The sequence below is a fragment of the Hibiscus syriacus genome, unplaced genomic scaffold, assembly GCF_006381635.1.
Source record: "Hibiscus syriacus cultivar Baekdansim isolate YM2019G1 unplaced genomic scaffold, ASM638163v2 tig00110443_pilon, whole genome shotgun sequence".
NCBI classification, from domain to species: Eukaryota; Viridiplantae; Streptophyta; class Magnoliopsida; order Malvales; family Malvaceae; genus Hibiscus; species Hibiscus syriacus.
In genome coordinates, this window is record NW_024062739.1 from 1761688 (window position 1) to 1770285 (window position 8598).

The 8598-nt window shown below is 33.7% G+C and overlaps 1 pseudogene; it reads left to right on the top strand.

The window, feature by feature from the left end:
• The first annotated feature begins 3825 nt into the window (after nucleotides 1-3825).
• On the top strand, nucleotides 3826-5694 carry LOC120125785 (annotated as a pseudogene).
• Nucleotides 5695-8598: the final 2904 nt, after the last annotated feature.

The following is an 8598-nucleotide window of genomic DNA, read 5'->3' on the forward strand; positions in this document are numbered from 1 at the left end:
CAAAACTCGATATTTTAATAAAAATAAAATGTTTTATTAAAATCACCTGATTTTTACGGTGTTCCAATCTCACCTAAAATGATTGGTGGCGACTCCTCACTTTTAGAAAATTCTTTTCAAAGAGAAAACCCTCGAGTCGGTATCGGTCTTTCCCCGCCCGGGCGAAAAATGATGTCCACAACTTGGCAACTCCGCTAGGGACTTTTGTTTTTAAAACAAATTGAGAGTCGAGCCACGAGTTGGTTACCATGTATTTATAATTCTGGAAATTACGAGTTTGTTCTTGTTTAATTTACGGTTCATTATGTTATTTTAAAAAATATATATATTTCCTCTCTGGTTAATGCTTACACTTCTGTGAATATTTTAGAACTGTTGCATATCATAAGCTCTAAACCCGAGATCAAACTTGATTTACCTAAGTAGAGAGAAACGTCACACCTCACGAGGAGCATTGGGCTTCCTTGTTTGGGTTTGACAAAGTATCTCTGGAAAGCACTCTAAGTTGCATATTCAAACACCAATTCTAAGGTACGCTTTTAGTGGTGTGATCCCTTGAGTTGAACTTGATTCGCAAGTCTGTAATGGGCCAGAATATGTGTCAACCTTAGCAGTTGTAAAGATGGCTCGGGAACCTTTGATAGAACCCTACCAACATATAGAGAAATTAGTAAGCCTACCCCGCTAGAGCCACGTGGATAGCCTAGGAGAACAATAACGCATGCGGTTAAGACTGTTAATTTTCTTTGTATGCTTTATTTTTTCAGTTTCAACTTTGAGTCATATTTAATTATTTCTGCTAAGATTATATTTTATTTACTAATCATTTCAACTAACTTGATTCTTTCTACTAACATTGGTTTCATTTTGTATGCTCTTATTGCCTTTTTGCATGAACATGACATATCATTCAAAGGTATTGATCCCTAAATAATTAATCATTTAGAAGGTTCTTGAAAAACAATGCCACAGCAATGTCTTTCGCTGGGATCGGTAGAAATTTGAAAATGCTCTACGTAGATCAAGTAGAGTCAAGATGGAGTCTACCTACCAAGGAGATGATCCATACATTTGTCTGCAGAGGTAACAAGTTAGACTCGAGACGATTTTACATTGAAGGCAACAGTTGAAGATAACGAACCAGCTCGAAGGATTTCTGAAAATAAGAGATGAAGTAGGAGCTAGAGGAAGTCTATCTACCAAGGAGACAATCCATACATTTTCCTACTGAGATATCAAGTTGGACTCGAGATGATTCGACGCCGAAGTAAATAGTGGAAGATCACAAACCATCTGGAAAGCCTTCTGAAATTAATAGACGAGGTAGAAGCTTTGAAGATGATACAGTACCCAGATGCTCGCAGGAGTTAGGCAACTTACAGATGAACCATATCTTCACTTCCCTAGTGTACCGAGACATTGTCGGTTTTTTTAGATTTGTTCTAGAAATAATTATTTTGGGATCAATTCCTTGTTGCATTTGCATCTCGTATTTTGCAACCCCATTTTTGCATTTGCATCTTAGATCTTTGCATTAGCATATATACATTGTACATTACATGGTATACATTGTATCTCAACATGCATTAATCACTGATCCCGGGAGTAACTCGCTGGAAGTCTTGCGATAAAAGTTTTGAGGTAAGATGAAGTCACCTCACTCGCACCTAAAGAGAATTGAAAGTTATGGACGTGATGTTAAAACCGTCTAAAGTTCAAAGCACGTCGTCGAGATCCGTGGGGCACTGAGAAGCAAAGCCCATATTTTGTTTGAACCAGGGCATTGACCTTTTACTCGTAATGAGACATTATGGGCCCAATTACCGAGAAATTATTTCATCCACATTGAAACCTTGTTGCACTGGCCTTGTCATGTTTGAAGTGTTTTTGTTCTTTGCATACTCGATAAATATTTTGTTGATTGAACTTATGTCATTTTCCAAAGTTATGAGAAATAAATCAAGTTTTAATCTTGTAATTCTTTGAATATTGAATGAATTAAAGGTTCTTTTACTACTTCATTAATTACAGATCTTTAAAAAAGTGGCAAGATTAAACCTTTCATACCCCATCCAAAGCTGAAATAACCATTGTTGGGTTTCTTGCCCGAAATAACACATTTACTCCCAAAAGATCGAACCTTGACATCACTTCCGTCTGAAACCATAAAGTCATGCCTTTATCCCCTAGAGGTACCAACACCTATACTTTTACCTTCCTAGACATAAATAATCTTCCCATGACATTACCTTTTTCAGAATAACGACTTGAAAGTCACACATTTCCCTTTCTAGAAACGAGACCAATATTCATTTCCCAACCACAAAAAATCCTAGGGGCATAACGAGAACTTTTCCTGTAAGAAAGATAAGATGGAGTGTTGCAGATCAAGTTTTTGCAAGAGAATTTGAATAATTGGGGCATACCATGAGCGAATGGAAGAAGAAGAAATAAAAAAAATCATTGAAATAATTCTATCATGCATTAATTACATTGTATTCATATAAATAAGGTTAATCTTGAATACTCGTCCTCTGGGGATACCTCTTTTACAAAGACTTCCATGTATGAGATGATGAACGACTTTGTTTCATTTATCCTTTCAAATATGTGTGTGTGTGTGTGTGTGTGTGTGTGTGTGTGTATATATCACTTGTTGTCCCCTTTGAGCCTATAGTATTTTCTTCTGATTCAATCCTAACCAAGAATCACCCTCTACGCTGGGGGGAAGATGAACGACATCTACTTGCATGAGTGAAGATAATCAATCCAGATTTCACTACAGAAGCAAGTCATGATGAAATAAAGTGAGAAATAACAAGATACCATGAGGTAGACCAAATACGAAACGCTCGAAGATCAAATCGTGTTGACGACACAGAGAGAAAAAAGAAAAGATGTAGAAAAAAAGATAGAAAAAAGGAGAAAAAGGAGGAAAAAATGAGAAATAAGAGAGAAAGAGAAAAAGAAGAAGAAAAGAAAGATAAAAGAAACAAAAAAAGAGAAAAAAGAGGGAAAAGAAAAAAGAAAAAAGAAGAAAGAAGAAAGAAGAAAGAAGAAAATAAATAGATTCAACACTTCAAGACGAGTGGTTCAAAGATCTAGAATCAATTCCCCGGAAGATCAGAGAACACAAAAGGAAAATGAAAGAGAATAAAGACACACGAGTGGATTCAAGTCAAGCAAGACAAGATTGAAGACATCATGACGAATTCATCCTTGGTTCGTTAAACCTTAAAAATTTATTTGGGCCTATTTATCCCTTTCGTTCATAACCGTGAACCCCGACCTACATTACGTGCCTAAAAAGTCCCTTCTAATTATACATGGATTTCTAAGTGGAGAGACTGTCTTCAGATTTCTTTACGCCCCTCATGGTTAATTTTATTTGCAAAAAAATGGTTTCTAAAATATTTAATGCATGATAGGGAAAAATAATAAAATGAGGGTTCAAGACGTAAAATTTTAGATGATGTCTTGAAACCAAAGGAGAATTCGAGTTGAAAACCTGAAAAGGTAGCTCGAACACGAAGATTGTCAATCACTGCACAGAAGACGATCTTATACATTTTGATAAAGCTTTCCACAGTCCAAAGGCGCTCACAAGGGTTGAGAACCAGTAAACATTTCCAGAAGAGAAGCATGATGGTTGCTTCATCAGATCAATGAACACCAAAATCAAGAACGCAATAAGCCAACTTGAAACACATTACCTCCCCAAATTAACCTAAACTACATTACCTTCGCAAGTGGTCCTAATCATGTGACATCACTTTAAGAATATAAGCAAGATTCAAACAATTAAAGGAGGAAGCTGAAATCAGTATGGTGGGAGCCTACTCAATTGGTCGTAGGGTTGAACCTTATAGGATGATCCGAGAAAAGAGTCAATTTGATCCAATTCGAATGACCTATAAGGAATTACTTCCACCGCGGGTTAAGAAGAATCTTGTGACTCCAGTTCAGTACAAGCTAAAAGAGTCCCCATATCCTGAGGGCTATGATGTTGGTACCATATGCATCTAGCACATAGGAAGTTCAGGACATTCCACTGAGAACTATAAGGCACTGAAGCGCAAGGTACATAATTTGATTGATTCAGGGGCATGGGCATTCAAAGAATGATGGTGCATTCTGATGTGGATCGAGAAGTCATTGCATCTACCATGAAGCTTTCTTGCACTTGTATTAGGAGCATTGTTTTGTATTTGCTTAAATATTTTGTAAAATGTTTGATGATTGAACTTATGCTACATTCTAAGGCTATGAACAATGAAGAAAGTTTTAATCTTGTAGTTCTTTGAATATCGATTGAATTATATATTCTTTTAATTCTTCATTAATTATAGATTTTTGACATATGGAAATATTAGACCTTTCTTATCCCGTCCAAAGCCAAAAATAAGATCACTCAATTTTCTACCCGAAATAATTCATGGTCACTACCAAATGACCAAATTTTGACATTATCTTTCTTTGAAACTTTTAAATAATGTCTTTATCTTTTTTTGAGACACGAAAAGACATGCCCTTACCTTTCGTTGAGACAATAAAGTCATGTCCTCGTCTTTTGAGACACAAAACTGACATTTTTCTGCCAATAAAACCTAAAAGCAATGAGTACAAGATGTTTACTTGCACAAGAATGGTTCTGCATGGAAAACAAAATGGAGCATCTCGAATCAATTTTCTGAAGATGAGCCTAAAAAATTGGGATATGCTGGAAGCAAGAAGAAAAGATAAATGAAATGGTTTGGAATAATTCTACCATGCATTAGTTACATTGTTTTCATGTGAATAAAAGTTAATCCTAACCGAAAAAGTGAATTATTGGCTATCGATGGATCAAAAACCAACATTAAAGAACTCGTTTATTCCTGCTTAGCTAAGCTCCCTCGAGCTTTTGTACACGATCACTTGAATCTTCAGATTAAATCGGGGCCTCCACCTATTGATGTGAAGATCCCAGTGATTGATTTCGCAGGTGTCAACACCGACTCCACTCGTCATGCGATGATAATTGACGAAATCCGAAGTGCTTGTGAGAAATAGGGATTCTTCCAGCTTGTTAATCACGGAATCCCTGCTACCACACTGGAAGAGAAGATCATCGGGATCTTTCGGTTCAACGAGTAGGACTCTAAAGCCAAAGAAAACTTTATTCTCAAGAAGAATCAAAGAATGTCACATTCAACACTAAAATCGACATGTCCCGAGCTTTGGCTACCTATTGGAGGGATACCCTTACTTCTGTTATGGCCCCTAATCCCCTGCACCCGAAGAAATCCCTGATGCCTGCAGGTACATATTGCTAGACTACACAAACAATGTAATGAACTTGGGGCATACCCTATTCGTATTGTTATCTGAATCACTTGGTCTAAATCCGAACCACCTCAAGGACATTGGTTGTGCTGAGGGACTTTACGTAATGGGTCATTACTTGCAGGTATGCGCCAAACCCGAACTCACAATGGGGATCGTCATCCATACAGATAGTGGCTTCCTCACTGTGCTTCTCCAAGACCAAATCGGTGGCCTCCAAGTCCTACACGACGATCAATGGATCGATGTTACTTTGATCCCGGAGCTCTTATAATAAACCTCAGAGATCTGTTACAAGTCAATGATTCCCTATTACTCAATATATGTATCAATGCTTCTAAGTGTTCGGTTTTATTTATTTTTAAATGAAAAATGAGAGTTTATTCTTTTTTATTTACCCAACTGTAAAGATATATATATATATATTCAACCAAATGGATCCCATACTTAGAAGCGCATGGGTGGAAAAACAAAGGCTTGGGTGATATGTTATATTTCCCCCCATTTTAAACACCAACCGGATTAGTTGTTGTCTAATATTTAGTGATGGAAGAATGGAAATCGGAAACACATGAGAATGGCTATGTACATTATCTCTGTAAATAAAGATGCAAGTAAGATTTTATATTAAAAGATGTAAAATTTAAAATATTTATATTAAAAATTTAAGGGATAAGAAATTATAAATTTGAAAGGAATAATAAATTATATCATCAATATAAATATAGAAAAACTACCTAAACTATATAAAAATTAAGTTTCGTTTGGTTTTAGAAAATATAGATTATTTTCATTTTCTTAAAAAATAGAAAATGATGAACATGTTTGGTTGTAAAATTGAAAAATGATTTTTGAAAATGAAAACAAAAATAAGTGAAAATATGGAAACATCAAAAATATATTTTCAATATTTTCATTAAAATTATTTTGAAATTTTGAAAAATAAGGAAGCACGAGATCTAGATTTTTAACTTAACTTACAAGGGTTCAAATTATTCTAACAATAATTTTTTGATTTAATGATATTTGAAACCCTCAAACTTTGGTAAAAAATCAATAGTCCATGAACTTTTTTTTATAGTCAATATAGACCTTAAATTGAAATTTTTTAATAATTTAATTTTGTAGTTTTTTATATTTAATGTATTAAATATCTTAATAATTTTTTATATTTTATATTTTTAATTTAAATAATTTTTAATTTTTTTTTAAAAATTGTAAGTCCTCAAACTTTCTAAAAAATCAACTAGGGCATCAAACCAAATCATAATGTTTCCCCAAATAGCCCAATGACAAGGGGGAATCAATTCGACTTAAAAATTAATTCGAGAAGAGATGGTGAAGTTTAGATTTTGAAATGATTTGGTTTGGAGTTGCCATCAATCTTTTGGGTTAGATAGGTCGAATATCTAAAAATATATTTTTAATGAATTTTATAAAAAAATATCATTAAAAAACAAAAACGATCTACGTTTTCCAAAGATTCATTTTCTAAGAGTTCGAGAATCGATTACGTATAGAGAAGAAAAAACACCCACGGTGCCCAAACTTAGTACCCAAACGATTATATGTTCTAAATACTGGAATTGCAAACTCGAATATATATTTAAATTGTGATCCTCTCATTCATTCAAATTTATTTAAAATGACGTCCTTTCGATTCAAGAAAATTAACCAAGATTGCCATCCTTTAGAGTTAGGATACTAACTAGTCAATTCTCCTAAACCAAAACAACATTTCCTTTGAAATTAAGAATATAAGAATATAATGGCAAATAATAAATGCAATGGATGCAAAATAAAAGTGTTTATTCATAATCTTTTTAAATTTTAAAATTCTAAATGACTCAACGTATAATTATAAATTAATTAAAAATATAAAGTAAATTTTTTAAAATAAAATATTAATTACATTCTTTTCCATAATCTTTTCTTTTTTACAATAATTGGGTCAAATACCAACCCCTAAATTAAATAACGACAAATATTTTTTCCTTGCCATTGAAGCCGTCAATGCCATTAGTCTTTTTCACCGGTGAGATAGTCAACAAAATTCCTCCCTCCCTGCATGGCTACCGTTTGAGCCTAGCTGGCGTTTACCGTCGTTCGTGCAGCCAATCCGGTACTGATACTTGATTACCCGTGTACCGAACATTGTTTCAGGTGTAATTAATATTTGATCTAATTATTGTTAAAAAAATATGAAAAATAATGTAATTAATATTTATGTCAAATAATTTACTTTTAGATTTTTAACTAATTTATAATTATACGTTGAGTCTTTTAGAATTTTAAATTTTTAAAAATTAAATTAATGGTGCTCATCGGTAAGAATGGACATGGGGCCCGAACTTGACGGGTTTTGACCCAATCGGATCGGATTTTTTTAAAAAAAATTGGTTTCGAGTTTAGGGTGAAAAATATCCGACCCTACCCGAAGAAAAATATAATTTTACTTTATATATTTATGGATAATTGCAATAATACTCCTCTATATATTTATTTTTCAATGAAATAACTATTTTTATTGAATAAAAATATTATTTTTAATAAATATATTATTTCGGGCCGTGTCGGGTTCGAATTTTATCTCAAAAAGTCGGGTCGGGTTCGGGTCAAGTGGAGGGTGTGTATTTTTTGGGTCGGATCGGGCAAATGAAAGATGTATAATTTTCGGGGGTCTAGTTGACCAAAAATCTGACCCATGCCCATCCCTACTCATCGATGCTCATCGTTAGTGATACTCAATGGTTCTTGTAGAGCATTGCAAATTCATCCTTAAACATTACCATAAAATGATGAATGGAAGTGTTCTAGAAACAAATAAGTTTGGTTTAACCTAACACCATCTTTCTTAAAAATAACTATCGTGTTATTATTAAAAATTATATATAACAATAATGTTTATTGTAATTGACTTCCATTTAGGAAACAAAACAAAGCCACCTACCTTTTGGAACGTGGAAGAACCCAATAGAATGTGAATTTCCACATGAAGCGATTATACATAGGGGAAAGCACACGTGGATATTGTTTAATTGGTAGGCCAATAACATTTGCATGCCTAAATTTTAATTGTACGACTTTCAGGATTAAAAATATGCTCCAAATTTAATTAAAAAATACTATATAGTATATTATACGACAAGGTGAGAAGACGAATCATCTATTTACACAACTATGTGGATACCGTGTTTTGGAATTATCTATTCCTTTTACTCCATGCATGGTGTAATTTCAAAACATGCTATCCAATGATTTTAAAACGGTATA